The 22,026-nt window shown below is 37.0% G+C and overlaps 1 pseudogene across 1 annotated transcript; it reads right to left on the bottom strand.

Annotated features, from left to right (window-relative positions):
* Positions 1-13,587: 13,587 nt before the first annotated feature.
* Positions 13,588-15,422, bottom strand: LOC143599002 (parthenolide synthase-like; annotated as a pseudogene). Its single transcript, XR_013147225.1, has 2 exons — positions 14,481-15,422; positions 13,588-14,413 (listed from the first exon to the last, which is right to left on the bottom strand). The product of XR_013147225.1 is annotated as a parthenolide synthase-like (transcript).
* Positions 15,423-22,026: the final 6,604 nt, after the last annotated feature.

A 22,026-nucleotide genomic window follows, 5' to 3' on the forward strand; every position in this document is an offset into this window, starting at 1 on the left:
CGGCTCCGCTCCGTTCAACATGCACACCACCATGATGCTTGAGCGCAGTCGCATATCACATGCTCATGCACCACATATGCTCACGCATCACAGATGCTCACGCGTATTACATATGCTTACGCATCACATGCTCTCACATCAGTCTACGCGCACGCGCACGCAACATCTGCGCATGGCGCATGACACAAAGTATACGCGCACGCGCATGCAACAACTTCGCGTGCGCGGGACATCAAGTCTACGCGCACGCGCACGCAACATCTGCGCGTGCGCATAACACAAAGCCAGAGTCTATGCGCACGCGCACGCAACATCTGCGCGTGCGCATAACACAAAGCCAGAGTCTATGCGCACGCGCACGCAACATCTGCGCATGGCGCACAGTCTACGCGCACGCGCACGCAACATCTGCGCGTGGCGCGGGACATAAAGTCTACGCGCACGCGCAAGCTCCATTATTATTACAGCCCGTAAGTCGCCTCACGCGCAGGCTTTATTATTATAGCTCGTAAGCCGCAACTCGCGCAAGCTTTATTTTTCTTATAGCTCGTAAGCCGCAACTCGCGCAAGCTCCATTATTCTTTCAGCCCGTAAGTCGCCTCACGCGCAGGCTTTATTATTATTATAGCTCGTAAGCCGCAACTCGCGCAAGCTTTATTTTTCTTATAGCTCGTAAGCCGTAACTCGTGCAAGCTCCATTATTATTACAGCCCGTAAGTCGTCTCACGCGCAGGCTTTATTATTATTATAGCTCGTAAGCCGCAACTCGCGCAAGCTCTATTATTATAGCTCGTAAGCCGCCTCACGCGCAAGCTTCATTATTCTTACAGCTCGTAAGTCGCCTCGCGCGCAGCTTTTTTATTATTATAGCTCGTAAGCCGCAACTCGCGCAAGCTTTATTATTCTTACAGCTCATAAGTCACCTCACGCGCAAGCTTTATTATTCTTATAGCTCGTAAGTCGCCTCACGCGCAAGCTTCATTATTCTTATAGCTCGTAAGTCGCCTCGCGCGCAGTTTTTATTACTCATAGATCCGTAAGTCGCCTCGCGCGCAGGCTTTATTATTCTCATAGATCCGTAAGTCGCCTCGCGCGCAGGCTTTATTATTCTCATAACTCATAAGCTGCCTCGCGCGCAAGTTATGTTACATTATTATCAAGATGCGCGCTCCATCTTTTATCAGGCCTCGCGCCACTATGATGCGTGCTATATCTTATTTATGCCAGGGCACCATCATTATCACAAGGACCGCAACATGTCACCATCATGGGGAAAACCTCCCAAAACTCAGACAATAAAGACAAGGCCGAAGGAAAGGGAAAAAACCGCCCCATGACCTAACACACCTCATAAAGTCCAGCGCTCCACCTAGACGCTTGCGCGCCCAGGAGCAACGCTGGACTTGGGGGGCTTGTAGGGGTATGGTACTAAACCCGGTTTTACGACCCTAAATTTATTATGTTTGGCTTATTTTATTATATAGACTAATACAATGTTATTGGGCTGAGGGGGTTTTGTGGAGGTAACCCTAACTGGGCTAGGCCCATTAGGGTACCATGATGGTGGCCATGAGACTCTCTATATAAGGAGGTCTCCACCTCCTTATTAAGGGGTCATGCTCAATAAGAGCCACCACCACTTTTTTGTGTCTGTAAACAAGAGATCTTCAGGATTTCTTAGCAGTCACCTCCACACCCCCGAAAAACCATTGCAGGTCTCAAGCAGCCGGAGAAGAAGATCAAGACGTGGTTCGTTCATCTCGAAAATCCGTGGAAACATCGTCATGGATCAGGTCAGATTCATTTCATGTTTCGACACAAACATTTCGAAAAAAAATTGTATACATACTCCAACGTCATTTACTGTTTGATCTTTTTTTAAAACCCTAGTCTTTAGCATGTTAAGTAACACTAACACCCGTATCACCATACCATCAAGGATGAGACGTTTGATCTAAATACAGATATGCGAATATAATTGTTATATTTTAAAATAGTTATGTAATTAAATTAAAGTCAAAATGAAAATCAAAATTTAAAAAATAAAAACGTAACTGGATTAAAATTATGGAAAACTACAATTATGTTATAAATAGCATTTTGTAACCAAGGTAGATGAGATTATAAATGTTTGACTAAACTTTTAAATACAGAAAATGGATTTTAAAGTTGAACATGGTCAAGTAAACTGATAGGGTTGTGACGCCAAAATACGTCGGAAACGCGTCACAAACGAGCAGTTCCTACTCAATTCCGACACAATACACATGTCAGATAAACCGTTGTCCAAAATTCCTTTCTGACACATTTCCGACGCGAATTATGACGAAATTCCGACGCATCATTTTGTCGCAATTTTCCGACACTTTTTAACAACTTTTAAAAATTATAATTACAGTATTAATAATACCGTATATGTATAAATACGGTATTAACTTTTAGTTTTCCGACACAATTTTGACACATACCTAAATTGTTTTCCGACGCATATTTGACACATATGTAAATTGTTTTCCGACACAATCCCGCCACATATAAAAATTGTTTTCCGATACAAATCCGACGCATATAAGAATTATTTTACGACTCAATTCCGACGCATATATGAAATGTTTTCTGACGCAATTCCGATGCATTTGTTTTTTGTCAGAATATATTTTTATTTTAAAAATCAAAATAATACAGATTTTATTTCCTGCTAAATACATAAAAAAAAGCCACAAAACCTGCTTTAACGAAACGACCACAAATCGACTCACAAAACAAATTTTACCAATTTAAACTCAAAGTAGTCATTACAAACTAACATATCTAAAACGATACATAAAAAACTACTATCAAGAACAAAAGATTATGGCCACTTCTACACCTCTTTGTATTGCTTTGCCCATATTTGTTGCATTTCGTGCTCTCCTTCCGAGTCACATTTGAACTTGAATCTACAAGTTACAAATTTGTTAAACACGTATGATAATTAGCAAACAAACACCACATAATAACTACTATATTAATAATATCAATAATAAATGATGATGATGATGATGATGATGAACAATAACAACATACCTTGTCTATGCTGGGAAATTTGCCAAATTATAAGCCGCATGTTTGCTGAAAAATTGCCAATACAACCTGCATTTTGAAAAAGAATGGTCAGATTAATTATATAAGTTTTAACACTAGTATGGTAGTAAACAATTAAAAGTGGACATACCATGAGATAAATCTCAAAAAAATTCTAAAAGGTATACAACCAATATTCCTAACAATCAAATTCGTCTTCATCTGAAGAGTGGTCAGAAAAATCCTCGTCGGAACCGTCATCGGTTGTGTCCTCTTGGCTTTCAAATTCATTCTCTTCAAATTGTTCGTCTTCGAATCTTTCATAATCTTCCACTAGTTGGGTATCGTAAAATCTTTCATCATCCTCCATCGGTTGGGTATCTGAGACTAGGCACACGGGTTCATTCCTAGTCACTTCATATGGTAACTCAAACCGTTCATCAACCTGAAGAAACCCATGCTATTCCGTGTTTTCATCAGTTTCAGGAGCAATGACTTCATATATGTGTCGACCTTTTGTCTTGACAACCTCCCATAAACCTTTCGTGTCACCTTTTCCCGCAAGGTATGGTGTGTAAAAAACTTGTTCTGCTTGTGATGCCAAGATAAACGGGTCATCAGCCGGAAGTCGGGAATTGGGTTTGACATCAACGACTATAACACATCAATGGTTATCAAACCATGTACATTTGAAAAGTACATAATACCCAAGCTCTAGTATCTCGTTTAACAAGCCGTAGTAATCAGACTCTTCGGAGTTATATGCCTCCCCTCTCACGGATACACCATAGTTACTAGTTACTGGTTACAAGTCCCTTACCGTACTTATGTGTGCGGAACTTATAACCATTTATAAAGTAACCATTGTGATATCGAGCATACATCGATGGTTTTACCGCTAAACTTTTCAATTGTTGAGTGCCTTCATTGGTGGTTACCTACATTGAAGAACACAAGCCTTTTATTTATTTAATATGCAATAATGTCAATCATTATTATTTAGTTGATTTTACTTACACGACGTTCAAACCATTCAGCAAAGTGTTCATCCCTAAGAGACTATTCTGGCTCATCTGGATAAAGTTGTGGCGCTATGACATCGAACTCATGGACATAAGAAGAAAGTTCTGCACAATTTAGAAGAACATAGATGTGGGCTTTCTTATATTCTTTCTCACTCAAGAGCTTTCTCTTTCCACCCTTTTGATTAACCTTTCTAATGGAACGACAAACACGCTAAGTTGAGAATCTTCATTCAAAGAGTTGGGATTTTGTGGTGCGAAATTACGCGGTTCTCGGTTGTGGCGTGTCTCGAGTACCTGTATTTTATCCAAAGTACCATGTATTTATTTGTTGAATGTAAAGATAACAGCTAGGAACTTGAGTGAAATAACACAGAGAAATAACTATAGTTTTATATATTATATAGTTCCATTAAGCCACATTTTGTATTCAGTTTCTTTTCATGTATGAGTACATGGTCATATAACCATCTAATATTTACCAATGTTAAGTTGTAGCAAAAAGGGGGGGGGGGGGGGGGGGAAACAAAGGTTTTGGTATGACAATTATCTTCAACCCAAAACTTTAAAAACACTTGCAAGTGCGTTTAATTATCATCACCAATTCATATTTCCATGCATTTTTTACATTATTACCATTTTCTTTACATCTATTGTTCATAATCAAATCGTTTTTTTAATCATACCAGAAGTTATCAAACTAAGAATGCAAGTACTAATAATTAATGGAAAAGGGTCGGGTTTGTTCGGTACTAGTTTTTTTGGTATGGTAACGATTGGAACCGAATTTCATAAAACAAATATGGTGAATTTTTTCTTTTAAAAATCTGCTATCAAATTTGTTTTTGGGGGTACCGATTGTGACCAAAATAAACTTGTTCCCCTAAAAGAGTTACCAAATTCAACTTTGGCCCGTTTGACAATCTGTCATGCATACCACTTATGGTTAATTTGTTAAAAAAATAGCATTTGGTTAATTACTTCGGTCAATCTATTGTTTAGTTATCAAGTCTTCCCACAACACATGATTATTGCTACATTTTACTAGTAGTATGTAAACTAGTAACATACAGTAAGGTTTTTAAATCAACAATTTGTAAACTATTAACGTGCATTAAGCTATTCACAATTTAAGCTATTCGGCGAAAAGAATCCGGCAATGGGCTACAGTGAGAACATACACCGTCAAAAGCTGAAGGTGAGAGAGGGAAAGGGGCCAGAGTTGATGTGTTAGTTTGAACCTAACCAAACTACTATACATACATAGTTTTAAGATTTGGTAACAATATATTAACGCGTCTAATGGTAAAGACATGTGGATAATAATGTGTACACCCAAGTTTGAAACCGGATCCTAGTGTTTTTGTTTTTGTTTAAATAAAAGGTTAAAAGTAAATTCTAGAAGTCTACAATGCGTAGCAAATGTGTATCAAGTTGCTACACATTTTCAAAATTCTACTTTTGTTTTTCATTTTTAAAGTTCAAGCGTTTTCTTCTTATTCCATATTATGCGCAAAGTCATTATAAATGACATACTTGTACTTCACAAACTTAAACATATTATACATTTACATAAATATGTGTGTATAACTAGAACTTAGAACAACTCTTTGTAATTGTATAATTAAAACGGTTACGCTACATGCGTATGTACGATAATTATATAGCATGTATGAGTTAGGGAAAAAAATATTCCCCCATATAACGAAGTTGTACAAAGAAATGGATGAAAAAACAAATGTTTTAGCATCGAGAGACCAAAAACAGGTTCTAGCAGTCAGAAATGCGTAGCAAATGTGTGGCAACTTGCCACACATTTGCTACGCATTTGGCAACTTGCTACCCATTTGCTACACATTTGCCACCAAATAAACATTGTGTCATTCGTCGGAACTTATATTATTGTTTTTATTAATGTATCAATAAAAAAACAAAATTAAATGTTGTGTCGGAATTGCGTGGGAAATTCAGACACATTTCCGACACAATTTGTATTTTCTACTTAATTACCGTATATAAAAAAATACAAAGTTGAAATATTGCGTCGGAAATGCGTCGGAAATGCGTCGGAAATTTTGACACTTTTCCGACGCGTGCAATTTGTATTATCATTTCCTTAACATATTAAAAAAAAAATTGCAAAATTAAAAATTTGTGTCGGAAATGCGTCGGAATTTCTGACGCATTTCCGACACAATTTAGTTGTCGTCAGAAATGCGTCGAAAAGTATGTCAGAAAATTATGGTTTCACTTTCTATCGGATTGCGTCGGAAACACGTGGCAAATTCAGACGCAAAAATTTGCGTCACAATTATTTTTCGTAGCAACGACACCCATTTGCGTCATAATTATGGAAAACTACAATTATGTTATAAATAGCATTTTGTAACCAAGGTAGATGAGATTATAAATGTTTGACTAAACTTTTAAATACAGAAAATGGATTTTAAAGTTGAACATGGTAAAGTAACATAATATTAGTCTAAATAGATGTAAAGTGATACAACCATATTTTTATTTATTATATTAGTGATATGTGAAAGTCATTTTTATGCCAATGTGAACTTATAACCCCATTGGTTATGTGTTACATAATTGTAGGATATAGTAAATTTATTTCTTTTAACTTGTTTGTCGTTGTGGTGTGTGATTTCAGAAGAATTATCATCTTACTAAAAAAACTAAGGCTATGTTCGCCACTTCAATACCAATGCTATGTTCGATATTGATTTTTTCGGTTTATGTTCGATAAATTATGATTGTGGGTTTTGTTTTGATATAAATAAAATAGGATGGACCTTGTTTTAGTACATTCTAACCCATAAAAAAACTCACTCTAATCAATAAACAAAAATCACTAACATTTTTAACCCATTTTAACATGCTTGAAAAATTCATTTTGATCCATTAACCCATTTCTATTCTGAAAATTATTCATATTGACACAAAAAAATCCCTAAATCCATATGGATTTTTTTACCAGCCCTAATTGTATTGTATGGTGTCTCTTGTTTTACAAAAGAATTTCTTCAATCCTTATCATTCTCATTCCTTTTTCCTCGATTCCCATCCAAAAGTTTCCATAACGTATATTTTAGCTCCTTGTTAGATCGTTTAATCACCGAACGCCAGCAAACATAAAAATCCTCAAGATAATCATGTTCACTGTATATAAATAAATAAAACACATGATATTAAACATTGAAAACGTATCTTTTTAACCACTTATCAGCTACCCCGGCCTTCTCAATATCTCAACACCTTATACTCTCAAAGTTTAAATAAAAGGCTAACCAAATTAAAAGTCTCAACCAGTTAAAGCCCATGCCTACACTAATTAAAAGCCCAGATTAGTTAAAACCAAAAACCATTTGTTCTTTGTTGTTTAGGTCGGAAAACAAAATTGAAAACAACTAGCACTCGAGCAGCACTGCAACGAACTCCCACACCCGTTTTCGTTCCAGGTAATTTTAATCAACAAAACATCGCATTTATCGAGTTAACAATATTTTATTATTATTGTTTATTATATTTAATTATCAAAAAGAACTTTGAGTTATATACAAAATCAACCCTAAACATGGTTTTAGTTCAATTTGTCTCCACATTTAAAGTACAAGAAAAAAATGTAAAGTTTATAAAATATTATATCAATATTTGTGTACCCAAACCTGTAACCCGTATTTGGAACCTAAAGCTTAACATGTTTGTTAACTTATACCATTATCTTCGAATTATAAACAAAATTGATTCTCCAAATCGTTTCCTATGCTTAAAACGACTCCACCGTCATAGTTAATTGGGAAAAGAGATCAAATTGACATGGCTTAACAAATATTACAAAACCGTCTTACAAATATAGCATAACACTATTTAGAAATTATAATAATTCAATTAACCGGGTCTGCACCCTTTTCGTGACCCTGCGATCAATAGCCCTCAGTGAACTTCATTATATCAACCTGTATAATCCGTTCTGATCCCATCGTGTGCCGTCGGCTTTTCGTTCTTCGTTCACCATTGATTCATCTTTGATTCAGGTAATTTGCATATGTAACATGATCGTTTTGATTCTAATTTCATTAACCCTAACTTTAATTACTCGATCAAAAACTGAATTTAGCGATTGCGGATTCTACGGTTCTTAATCAAATAGGGATAATCTGGATTCTGTATTTATTAAAGTATATTCATAAGATACTCAACTGACACCCCAACTCAGCTGGTTTGGTGTGTGTGTTCAATATCTGTAAGCCGGCCAGTGGCGTAAGTTCGAGCCCCGGCCAGCCCAGTTTTTGGTATTTTATTTTTTCTAATTTGTTTTAATTGTTTATAATGGTTTATAAATTAATTATAATCAATAGTAAATATCAATTAAATATTATTTTATTGAACCGACACTTTTAATTCATGTTTCCTCGTCGCTGAACGTCTTTACAAACTCGTCATGTGTGTGTGTATATATATATATATTATTTTTAAACGGGATTATAACTAACATAGTTAAAACGCATTAGATATATTTTTGTCATTAAACTTCGTTAGCGATTCAAAATGCATATTTATTTAGATATTAATTATTTAGTAAAAATGTCCGTGTTATAATTATATATTTAAAGTTGTTTATATATTTATATCATATTTACTTAAATATTATATCTCAATTTATATTAAATCAAATCAATTTATTTAATATGTATATTTAAATATTATTATAGGTATATTTGATATTAAATTTATTTATTTAAATTGTTTAATTATTTATTTTATTAAATATAAATTGATGGTGTTTTTTAATTAATAAAAGTAACCGTTCCTTCAAACAACTGATAACAATAATATTGGTTTTTGCAATAATAATAACAATAGAAATCCATCGATCAATTAATAAAGATTCTAATCACAAGCATAACTTAAATCACATCGAAATCTCAAATTCATTTTACATGTTATATCATTTATAAATAACTCATAATATTATATAACTATGAATCATTAACGGTGAATCCTGAAGGATTTAGCATTCTCACTCATCTATTTTTCTTCTTTTCAAATGTTTTGAGCACTTATGCATACCTATTATCAAGTTTACATTTTATTATATTCTCAAATACAAACTGTTAATATATGTGTTGTGTATCAATTGAATAACTACTTACTACTTATTATTTGTTTATGTGTTTATTTATCGCATCCGGAGAGGTCCATCATTTATCAATTGTCATATCATGTCGTAGTGGCCGGCATCCGATCATATGACAATGGTTTCACCGACAACTCAATTACTCACTCATGGTAACCAACGCTCGATTCGCATTACAACGGTTTAGCCCACACATTATTATTTGTTTGCAATATTTATATGCTATGGTTTGATTGGTTATACTCACAGATAACAGTTTTGTGGTTTTCTTATACATATATATATATATATATATATATATATATATATATATATATATATATATATTATTGTTAGTGTCAATACTGGTGATTTTTTCACTCAACCTCGTGTTGACAAACATTTTCTTTTTTGTACGCATTTGCAGGTTGGATTGTTTATCAAGGTGAAGAACATTTAGTGATGACCTCTAGGATAACATGCATATAAGATGGTTTAGATTTGTTTGTAATATTCTATGAACTGATGTACTGATTTGTAAATTGTTTATTTAAAATAATTAATTAAATATTGTCACCTTACAATTGCATGATAGTACATTGTGAGCTGTGAACCAAAGCTCACGCCCCGACATTTCTGCCTTAGGTTGGGGGTGACATATTATGCCCCCCATTGCTGCAGCCGACCAGCTGCTCCTCTTTCTTTCGATCGGCCGCTGCCCCTCTTCCACTTCTACTTGTTTCAATTTAGGTGTTTTTCCATTTATATTCAAAATTGTAATTGTTTATTTGCTTATATAAATTGTAAATTTGGAATTGTTTATGGACAACTGAATGATTGATTATGGTTTAAGTTGGAAGTGTCTAAGTTGATAAACATGACAAACCGAGCAATGAATAATCTAAGACCAAGCGGGTTTAACAAGATGTACGTTGGAAAAAGTGCCATCTTTTTTGTAAAAAAAGACAAGATTAAGACGTTAGATATGACGGAAAGTTATATTGATCAAAGAAACTGAAAGAATGTGACTACTAATTGACATGATTTTGAGGCTTAAGTTTTTAATACGGTTTTGTATATAAAAATTCAAGAACTTGAAAATAGATTTATTAATGTCTCGACTAGTTTGTTAAAATATATGCCTAGTTTATATCTTGTGATTTGTTTTCTAGTTTTGATATATCTAAGATAGTGTCATTTTCTAAGATGTATCCAAATGATTTTGGTAATGAAGAAAAATTGTGTTCGAGAGATTTTACGACATTTTATCACACTTCAAAGGACGATGATAAATTTTCAAAACTTGGTAGAATGTGTGACATTGCTCGTGTAATGGTGGAAACCAGAAAGACCACCACTTTTCATTTGGTTTATCAAATACTAAATCTAGCAATATTGGTTTTACCAGTTACAACTGTAACCGTTAAAATGAACTTAGTAAGACGGATTTGCGCAATCGAATAGATGATGGGTATTTGAACACTACTTTAAATTGTAAGGTAGAAAGAGACTTTTGATAAAGTAAAAAATGAGGATGTAAGTTCGATTTCAAGATCTCAAAAACTGAAGAGGAGAAATCCACAACTCATGTGTTTAAATTTATTTATTATCGTGTTATTATTTTTGTTTTGTTTACATTGTATGAAATACGGTAAAAAAATTTTGAACGTTACCAATAAGATGTTTTTCTAGATCCGCCACTTATGCATCCAACACCGAGTTACCCGTTTGGTGCATATAGTTCACGTGATGTTTTAATATGGTAGGTTTTTAATTATTTTGAGCTTAAAATAAAACTTTGAAAGATAAAGTTTTGGGTTTTAAAATTTTTAATGGGTAACCTAATATAACTTCCAAGGTTGCACTTCACGAGAGAAGTTGAGGGTTCATGGGTACCACCCCTCACATTGATGTGTACGTCCCCTGAATACATGGGCATTAAAAATATTTACAAAGAGGAACCATATGCTTGTGAATAACTTAATATATTGATTAACATGTAAAGGGATGACCCATGTTCGTATAAAATAATTAGGAAAGCGACAAAGACTAAATAAAATAATTGTTTATAAGAGCATTCACATGCATTCACATTAGAAGTGTTTTTTCTCCATAAGACTTGAGAAAGAAAAAAAGGAAAGAAAAAAAAAAAACAACTAAAACATCTTTTACTGGAATCTCAACAATGAAGGAAAAAATTAATAGAAACATAGTGACACTATATATTAGGGTTACAATTTATCAATCCATATAATTTTGCGAGTGTAGAAAATCGAGACAAAACAATAAAATGATTGTTTGTGAGTATGATGAAGATAGAGATCATAGAGAATCGGACGTGAAAGGTTTAAAACAAATATATACAAAGCTTTTGAGAAACATGTGTGTTTTTAAGCTAATTATAAAAACGAGAAAGAGATTCGGATAAGATTGCTCTAACATCAATACAAATAAATCATTATCATTATCTAGACACTTATACTAAAAAGTCTCCACATTGATGAGTGTTTTATGTGGTATTTAAAAATATTTCAGCAAATACCATTTGGAGCATTTTGTGGTAAGGTGCTTCCTACTTTGAAGGTCTAGTGTTTGAGTATCATGGTAATTAAGCAACTAAACATTGACTTACTATTATTAGAAGTAGAATAAGTTGTACATATATGAGGACCAAACTGATCAGTGTCCGAAAATTCGATTTGAAATCATTCAATCACGTAAAAATTCGATTTGAAATTATTCCATTGCTATATATTATCTTTTATTTATTATATAACATATTTCCTTAGTATTGCTAGATTTTCCTATCTTATCTCGTTGTAAATTGTAAACAGTTTCTACCAAATTACAACCAAGTGAACCAACACATGATTAATCAATTTAGGTCTCTTGTGACCGGGAACTCATCACTAAAATGTTGCGTGTCTCCCTCTGATGATCATTGTGTAGCAACTAGCAAGAGGGCAATATCAATATATATATATATATATATAGATTCGCATAATTATATACGGGGCCATATTGTTTGGAAAGTTGCCTCAGGACCTCATGACAAGGTGTACCTAGCAGTTGGTGCACGTTTCAGTGAAAGTATGGAATGCTTTGGAGGGCTTGGGGAAGCTTTGCTTTAGACAAACTACTGGAGCCTAGACTAATATGTCGAATATTGAGAGGCCTAGTAATGTACATGAATACACCAATTTTTAATGTAATAGTTTTGTACCATATTTTTCATATTAAGTTTTATAATATTTTATGAAGCAATCATACATATGTATTATAGAGCTGAGGGTCTCTCTGGAAGCCATCTATTTATCCCTTTGGATAGATGTACGGTGCCTACATCCCACCCTCCCCAGACCCTACCTATAACTTTGCTGTTGGTGGGACTTCACTGGGTATGATTGATTGAATATTTTATGAAGCAAGCAAGCACCGAATACCGAGGGATTACACGAGAGCACATTTGGATATATCATAATCACCAATAGCATATGCAAATTACAAACGGTGTTAGCCTCGTAACTAGGAGTGTTCTCCCAATAACCACCTCTGGTATGAGAATAAGTATTCATATTACCATTGAAACAAGTATATAAGAGAGAATACTGAGAAAGTCAATGAGCTAATTTGCATGAGGTGCATAATATACATAGATATCTTAACTTATTACTTACAAACATTCACATAGAGCTGCCCACATGATTAGTGATTACTTGAGTATGCACTTCACATCTTTTTGCCACGTAGGTAAACGTACGTCGAGGTTGCACCCGTCATACTGTGAATTCTCCTGATCCAGGTTGTATGCAACCTAGGCGGGTTGATTTGTACCATATCTCTTCTTTTCTAATAATCTTTTTAAGCCCAGTTCTTAAGATATTCTTTTACGCTAAACTTTTATGTAGCAAATTAACAATATTTCATACTATTAAGTTTACATATAATTCTATTTTTTACCACCTACCACCATGAGCACTTTCCATCCATCATTGGCACCATTGGCTTCCTTCATCACCACCATCATGCCATTATTTGTGCGAAATATCAACTCCAAAAACACTATGGTGTCATCTGAAACAAACACACAACGAGAACATGAAAGCAAAAGTGCAAAACCGATAAATCCAATGAAAGTCTATTAAAATGGTATGCCACAACGCAATGGTGCAACTGTGTGGAGAGATATTTTTAGATTTGTAAAAATTTAAGAATGATCCTCGTAGGGTGTTTAATTTGTGTGGAACTTTTTACAATTGTCTTATTAAAGCATTAATTTGAAACTACCCCCAACACCAAACATTTCTCATGTGGTATGTTAAACCTCTATACTGATTTTAACATCATCGTTGAGGAAACACACCATTGCCGGAAAACATAACTAGCCAAATAAACGGTAATAAAAGCATCCACACGCGAAAGATGATAGTTCTATAACTTACAGAAAACATATAACACAACTAGGTTCAAACATACAATAACTCAAATACATTATTTCGAGCACATAGCATGTTTGTGCTTCATTTAAGTTGTTGCATAAAGATGAAATCATGTTTGACAATTTAATTATACGGTACTTGATAAACTCTTAATTACTTATGCTTTATGGGTACAAGGAAAAGGGGATCTTTCTTTCTCAGAACCGCGGTACCCAATTCTTCTGTATTCAAATTTTCAATCGTCGTTCCACTAGGAAGCTTCCAATCAAACCAGTAAAGAAGGTCTCCAATCACGAACTCCAAATTTCCTGGTGCTATGTTCTTTGCTGGGCAGGACCTTCGCCCCCCTCCAAACGGAAGCATCTCAAATCTATCGGTTCCAAAATCAGCATCAGTATTGGCAGTAAACCGCTCTGGATAGAACTCATTTGCATTCTCCCCCATATGCTTGGGTCTCTTGCTAGCCCCCAAGCATTGACTAGAACAACAGTACCAGGAAAGACATCATATCCACTAACTTTAGTATGTTTTAAGCATGCATGTGGAATCAAGTACGGGGCTGGCGTGTGCAATCTTAGTGACTCCTTAACAACCATTTTCAAGTACACCATTTTTGAGGTATCTAGTTCTTCTACCTTTTGTATTTCTCCCGCACAATTTCGGATTTCACGTTGTAGTTTTTCCATCACTCTCGGATTTTTAATGATCTCGAACATTCCCCATATCAAAGCCAGAACAGTTGAATCAATTCCCCCAGTAATTATATCCTGAAATATTAGTTAAGCATTTAATTTGATCTTTATAAAAGTAAATGTAATAAAATAAATGGTTTACCATCATAAGAGCTTTTAAATCTGCATAAGTCGGTCTATAGCCAGAAGCATTTTCTTTAGAAGCCATGTCAAGTACAGTATGCACAAAATCTTTGTCCTCGTCACTTATTTCTTCCACCTTATTTTTTCGATGCTCATCAATGATTGTATCGATGAATGTATCAAGATTTCTAAAGCCATCATCCAGCCTACGATTCCATCCACTAAGTTGGTCAATAAAATAACCTAACCATGGAAAAGAATCGCCAACGGATCCATTTAGTAATCGGATGGTTTCGTCAAGCATAAAATCTAACGATGGACCCTTTAGCATTTGGTCCACATAACTCTTACCAAATGCTACCTTACACACCTTATTTTTCACTATCTCTAAGAACATACTACTTAAATTTACCTCCATGTTTGGTGGATTTGACGAAAGGGAATGGATGACGCTCTCCATCTCTGTCACCAACACGTGATTAGTCAATTTAGCTCTCTTCGGACCAAGGAACTCAGTCACCAAAAGCTTGCGCATTTCCCTCCAGTGATCACTGTGTGGCGAGAAGGCGGCGTCATTATAGTTGTATGTAAATCGTTTGGTAGCCTGGAAACGTCCACGTGAACAAAAATTGTGATCTTGAGTTTTCAAGACTTCTTTGGCCATGTCAGGAGAAGAGATGACAAGGAAGGGTTGTGAACCAATATAGATTTGCATAGCGGGGCCATATTGTTTGGAAAGTTGCCAAAGGGCCTCATGACGAGGCTTACCGAGCAGTTGGTGAACGTTTCCGAGTATGGGAAGCTTTGGAGGGCTTGGGGGAAGCTTTGCCTTGGATGAACTAGTGGAGGTTAGAGTAGTGTATATGAATATGCATAAAATGGAGAGGCCTAGTATGGTTGTAAGAGGCCATTCAGTGAAGATGTCCATGTCATTAATTGGTTTTAATTTGGCCGATGGTGATATTCCCAACTTACGCCTATATCACTTTATAAAGGAATTGAAAAATCACTAGAATATATATATTGAGTAAAAGGGTGTTCGATGGCCTCGTGGTTACTTTTCTGTAGGTACCATGCATGTGGCTACCATTAATTGTTTGCAACATAGTACAAGCTTTAACTACGATGTAGGTCCTCTCAGTGACGGACCCGAAAAATATTTCGTAGGGGTATACTTAGTTGACTATCGGTATATAAATTTTTTCTAGTCCAGTTTGGTCTTTTGTAAAATCGGGTTGGGTCATATAAAAAAAGACAATCAAACAAAATATCATATAATCAAATAATGCACATTAAACGTCATTAAAAATGTGTAGTTAAATTATACTATAATATATATGTAAAGTTGTGCTCAACATGTTTTCATTTTTATGAAATTTAATCATAACAAGAGTTGGAGCTTGCGTGAGTCTTTTCTTTAAGTCCTCAAAAGCTTCTTCCTGAAACTTACCCCAACTAAATACTACAGACTTCCGGGTCATTCCGGTCAACGGTGTGGCTATCTTGGAGAAGCCTTCAATGAATCTCCTATAATAGCCGGCCGACCCTAAGAAACTGCGTATATCAGTCGGGTTCTGTGGAGTCTTCTAGTTTGTTATCGCTTCAATCTTAGTGGGGTCCACAGTAATCCCTTCAGGATTGATTAGGTGACCTAGAAACTATACTTCACGCAACCAGAATATGCACTTTGAAAACTTAACATACAACTTCTCTTCCTTCAAGATCTCCAACACTTATCTTAGATGATCTGCATGGTCAGACTCGTTCTTCAAATAAATCAATATATATCGTCAATGAAAACGATAACCGATTATCTAGCATCGGCCGACATGCCCTATTCATTATGTCCATAAATGTTGTCGGAGCATTCGTTAGACCAAACGACATCACGGGGAACTCTAGTGTCCATACCGTGTCCGAAACGCTGACTTAGGGATGTCTGCCTCTTTCACCTTCAGCTGACGATAGCCTGATCTAAGGTCTATTCTTGAGAACCAACTCGAACCTTGTAGTTGATCAAACAAATCATCAAACCATGGCAACAGATATCTATTCTTCACCGTAAGCTTGTTCAATTCATGATAGTCTATACACATTCTCATACTTCCATCCTTATTCTTGGTAAACAACACCGGTGCGCCCCACGGGGAAACACTCGGTCTTATAAAGCCTTTATCGAGGAGTTCTTGTAGTTGGGACATCAATTATTTCATCTCGAATGGCGGTAAGGTGCTTTTGCGAAGGGCTGGGCTCCTGGTACTAAGTCTATCTGAAATTCTTTCTCACGCTCCGGTGGCAACCCCGGAAGGTCCTCAGGGAACACTTCCACTTCTGGGTAGTCACACACAATAGGAACATCTTTCACTTCTTTCGTCTCGGTCGTAGCTTTGACAACATATTCCAGGTAGGCACCGCACCCTCGCCTTATCAATCATTCGGCTTTTATCATCGAAATAACATTAAGCGCTGAACTTTCTTTATCACCATAAACTGTCACCGTACCACCATCCAATGATTTTAACCTTATTATCCTACTTTTACACATTATCTGAGCTTCAAACTCAGATAACCAATCCATTCCCAAAACCACATCGAATCCTCCTAAGGTAATAACATACAGGGTAATAGGGAATTCACGTCCATCTAACTCTATCTTACAATCCTTAACCATTCTCATTATCTTAACCGAGGTCTCACTAGCAGTTTCAACTATAAAGGTTTCAGGCACACGACAATTTTCGCTAACTTACTAAACGGTGTTGCTACAAAACTTCTATTTGCACCTGTATCAAACAATACCGAAACTAAAATACCGTTTACTAGAAATGTACCTGTCACAACATCAGGGATCTGCTTGGCCTGCTCCTGAGTCAGCATATAGGCCATAGTCCTTGGCCTCACTTGATCGACATCCTTCTTCTCACTTCCTCCAGCTTCGCCACCCGTGCAAGCCCTTGCTAGGTGACCAGTCTGACCGCACTTATAACATGCGGGCTTTGCATGGCAATCCTGAGCAAAATGCCCCATCTTCCCACATTTGTAACATGCATTTGACCCTAACTTGCATTCCCCACCATGAGACTTTCCACACTTGTGGCACACATCAGAACCAGTGCCCCACTTGCACTCACCAGCGTGCATCTTATCACAAGTCTTGCACGACCTCTTCTCCTGTAGTTTATGTCTCTTATCTCTGGGGTTCCATGATTGGGTACCGGGTCGTTTAGCAGGAAAAACCCATTTCTTCTCTTTCTTCTACTCCACCACCACCACATCATCCACCTCATGGTCATCATTAGCCATCTCTGCAATTTCAACTGCAGAGTCAAAAGTAGCAGGTTTGCTAGCCCTGACTAAGGTGCGGACATTCTGGGGTAGTCCTCGAATGTACATTTGATTCTCTTAGCTTCAGTGTTCACCATGTCAGGCACCAATCTCGACATGCGGTTGAATTAAGTAGTTTACTCGTGGTGAGTCATCTTTCCCTCCTTCAAATTCAGAAACTTCATCTCAGCCCTCTCGACCTCAGCATCAGCACAAAAACGTTTCATTACCATCTCCTTCAAGCCATCCCATCTTAAAGCCTTAATCTCTTCTCTACTCTTTCTCTGCTCTATCGACTCCCACCAGTACATAGCTTCATCTCCGAACGATTGGTTAGCATAACCCACTACTTGGTCAGGACGACACTCATTAATTCGGATAACCTTATCCATGACGGTTGTCCATTGAAGAGTAGCGATTGCATCTCCTAGACCAGTCAGCTTCGGCGGGTTACAACCTTTGAATGACTTTTAGTTACACCCGCCTCGGCCTCTTCTTCTGTCATCAACCTTCACAGACTTAACCTCACTTGAGTCACCTTTCTCTCTCTCTCTCTCTATCCTTCTTACCATTCTCTCCTGACCTCGCAGCAGTTCTCGCATGGCTTCCAGCAGACTTTTTAGGTTGCAAGTTCTTCACTGCAGAGGCTACCGCTTGAGCAATGGCTGCCTGAAAAGCCGGGACAAGTTGATACCCTTCATTGTTGCTCGGATTCCGTCCAGCTGCACTTCCTTCTTCTCTTGTGTTAGTAGCTGATTCCACAGAAGGTTCACGGATAATACGTGGCCTACCACGACGTCCAGTACGACCTCCTTGACCAACGATCTTTCTTGCTCCAGTCATTCGTATTCTATAAGGCTAACAGGTAATAACAGTGGCCAGCTGTGATTAGCTGATCACGTTATTTTCCGTGTCCTATATACTTCCCCTTATGAATCTATTTGTTTTGGTTCTATTTCTAAGCAGTTAAACAATCAAACAGTTCATGTAATCACATACTCCTATCCCTAACAATTAAGCTAGCTTCCTTACACTTTCTTACATTATACATGAAATTAATTATACATTTTATCTTTACTGAGCTTGCTTGAGTGACACATGGCTATCTCGAACTGACATCTTCTTTCTTTTCTTACTTAAGTCCCATTCTATGTTCAAGTCTAAGCATGTAGATTGCTTAATTATCTCGAAATTATGCTCTGATACCAACTTGTAATGCCCGGTATCGGTGCCCAACTTTGGTGTTGGATTTACTCATAAACACAATTATAAATATCAGAGTTAATTAAAACATCGCTCAGCTATTGGCAATTTTTAGAGCATTCATAACGATAAATGTTTATAAACAGTCACATCAGCTCCACGTTACATTCCAAACTCTATTCATAAACACCAATTTTTTTCTACTTCATCAAACCTCAAAAAACCGGTCATTAACAATTATTAAAATTGTATATATATGTGTGTATGCGTGTGCATGTGAGAGGTGGGACTCATGTGGTTGGTATGTGGGGGGTTTGCCGACTTGGACGGACAAGGTGAACTAGTGCTACCAATGTTTTAAAAACCGGTATTTTACTTGTACCTGATTGGGCTAAAAATTGGTATAACTGGTTGAACCGGGTTATAGCAGTAGATCAACCGGTTGAATAGTTTACCTTATAATTTCCAATGAATGTAACTTCTATATCTAAAACTAACCCAAAAGTAAATGATTCAATAACAAGAAATAATCCAAAAGTTTATATATATAAAAAAGATAATGCAAAAGCACTCAATTTAAAAAATAAATAAATATAGTTCTAAAGTTTACACCTTTGAATGTTAATTGTTGGGCTAAAAGTAATTTTGAAAAAATATGGGCCTCAAATATAAAAAATTTCTCGGACGTAAAATCGGTTTGCAGGTAATTAAAAACCAGTATTTTAGACAAAAACCGTCAGTACGATGTTTTAGCAAACCAGCCAAAAATACCAGACTCAAAAGACCGGGCTTGTTGTACAAAATCCGGTTTAACCGGTTTTTAAAACATATGAGTGCTACAGTGGGGATGCTTGTATGAGATACAGGTTTTAGAAACCGGACGGGTTCACTTAAACCTGTTGTGGATGCTCTTAGAGCTTCTATTTTTTAAATCTTTTTGTTAGATCAAAGATAAGTATTATTACAAACATTATACATGTAATTAAATTATTATAAATAATCAAGACCGAGAGAGGAAAATTACAAACCATGTAACAGGTTGAGGCTTATCTGACAGCTTGCGCTTACATTAGCCATGTTTTGCCTAACATGTACAAGCTGCCCACATGGCGTCCTATAGTGTTCTTTGTTATCCTCTTAATTTGATCACATTGTTTTCCTTCATATATTTTTCTGTGGTTTTAGGATTACAATGAGAAAACAAAATCAGACTTTATACCTTTGTTTCTCAGTCTCAGAATTTAGGAAGATATTTTTTTTTTATAGTTAGATATATTTTGTTGCACAATTAAATTAAAATTTGGCCCTTCTAATTTGAAGCAACAAATGTTATCTACAAAGTATTTTATCTACACCTGTGAAGAAACACTAATTGACCCCGGGCAGATTACGGATAATCTGTGGGTTAAATAGATGTTTCCCACGAGGGGTTATGTCCGGCAAAGATGGTTCTTCTGGTGACCTGCAAAACAGACACCGTGAGCTCGTCACTTAGAAGGGGGGTACCTCCTTGTGACCACCCTCCGGCGTGAGAATCAGACTAGATTGCTCTTTAATATAAGTGTATATTAAGAGATTGCTAGAAAAGATAAGATGTGATAAGGTAATGTAATGTGTCCATACCATTCCAAGGTGTTGGAGTATTTATAGCCGAAGGTAGGTTTCCAAGAAGGTACAGCCGGCTGAATAGTATTCCTGTTCTGCCAACTGTGGGCTACGCACATGCCATTCTGGTAGTTGGTGGGTAGGCAGCGGCTGATAGTGACCAGGCCGGCTGTGTACTATTCTTTTCCACCAACTGCAGGCTATGCACGTGCTACGACAGGTTGGTGAGTAGGCAGCGGTTAATAGTGACAGGGGTTGGTGAGTAGGCAGCGGCTGATAGTGACCAGGCCGGCTGTGTACTATTCCTTTGTCACAGTGAGCTGTCGCTGATTTGGTCAGACCTTTTGTCTATACCTCGTCAGGTACAGTACAAAAGGTCCTCCAGTAGCGTACGGACTGGCTCATTTGGGCGGGAGTATTCCCGGCTTTGGGCGGGAGTGTTCCCGGCTTGCTCACTCCTTCTTCAGGTGACATTACTGAATTATTTAAGAGTTAAGTGCCTTGTGCGTGTAGCCTTGCTGCGCGGGTAGCCTTCCCTGATGGCTAGTATCCGTTACTGCGGGAACAGGCGGAGTACATCGACCATTGGGAGGCTTTTCCTGCGGGAACAGCTTGCGTACTGCGCGTAAGGACATCACGTCTCTGAGCATGGTGGGTTCTGCGGATCCAGTTGGTTTCTGCGCAGACGTCTCTCTTCAAGGTGAGTCTTGGGAGTTTAGCCTTTGCGCAGACGTCCCTGTTGAAGGTGAGTCTTGCGGTTTCAACTGCGCAGACGTCCCTCTTTGAGGTGAGTCTTGCGGGTCCAACTGGGCTCTGCTGGGACCTACCTCTTCAAGTCTCCCCAGTCCAATGTTCTTCTCATGAATTGTTAATAAGTGAGGTGAACTTTTGGACTTAAGCAAAGGGTTTTGAAAAGGGTTTAGTTTTAAGGTTTTCCATGGGGATTCTTCCCGCGGAAGTCCTAATGTCACATGCAGAAATTCCCGACTTTTCTGCTTGATCTTTGGGTATGATGCGGGTAGGTCTGTAACCTCCTCACAAGTCAGGAGCGTTGAGTTCCACTTGTGTAGATTCTCCATGAGGTTTTGGTAGTTTTGAACATAGTGATCAATTATGTTAAAACAACCAATTCCATCTTGGAGCTTCCAACAATCTATTTCTCGACGTTCCCGCTATGCGGGGATGTTATTCCCGTTTCCGCAAGCATGGCTCAGAAGATCCTTCTTGGTTTCAATTCCCTGCAGAGTGCTAGGTATGTGAAGGGTTTCGCCTTGACACTGTACCCGCACTCGTCTTATAGTTACTTTACTTCCAAGGTATTCCTGGCTTCAATTCCCTGCGGGTGCTAAGTATGTGAAGGGTTTTGCCTTGACACTGTACCCGCACCCGTCTTATAGTTACTTGGTTGCCGAGGTATTCTTGGCTTCAATTCC

The sequence above is a fragment of the Bidens hawaiensis genome, unplaced genomic scaffold (assembly GCF_021521415.1).
Source record: "Bidens hawaiensis isolate Kalapana, Puna unplaced genomic scaffold, B.hawaiensis_p1.1 tig00051364_1, whole genome shotgun sequence".
NCBI lineage: Eukaryota > Viridiplantae > Streptophyta > Magnoliopsida > Asterales > Asteraceae > Bidens > Bidens hawaiensis.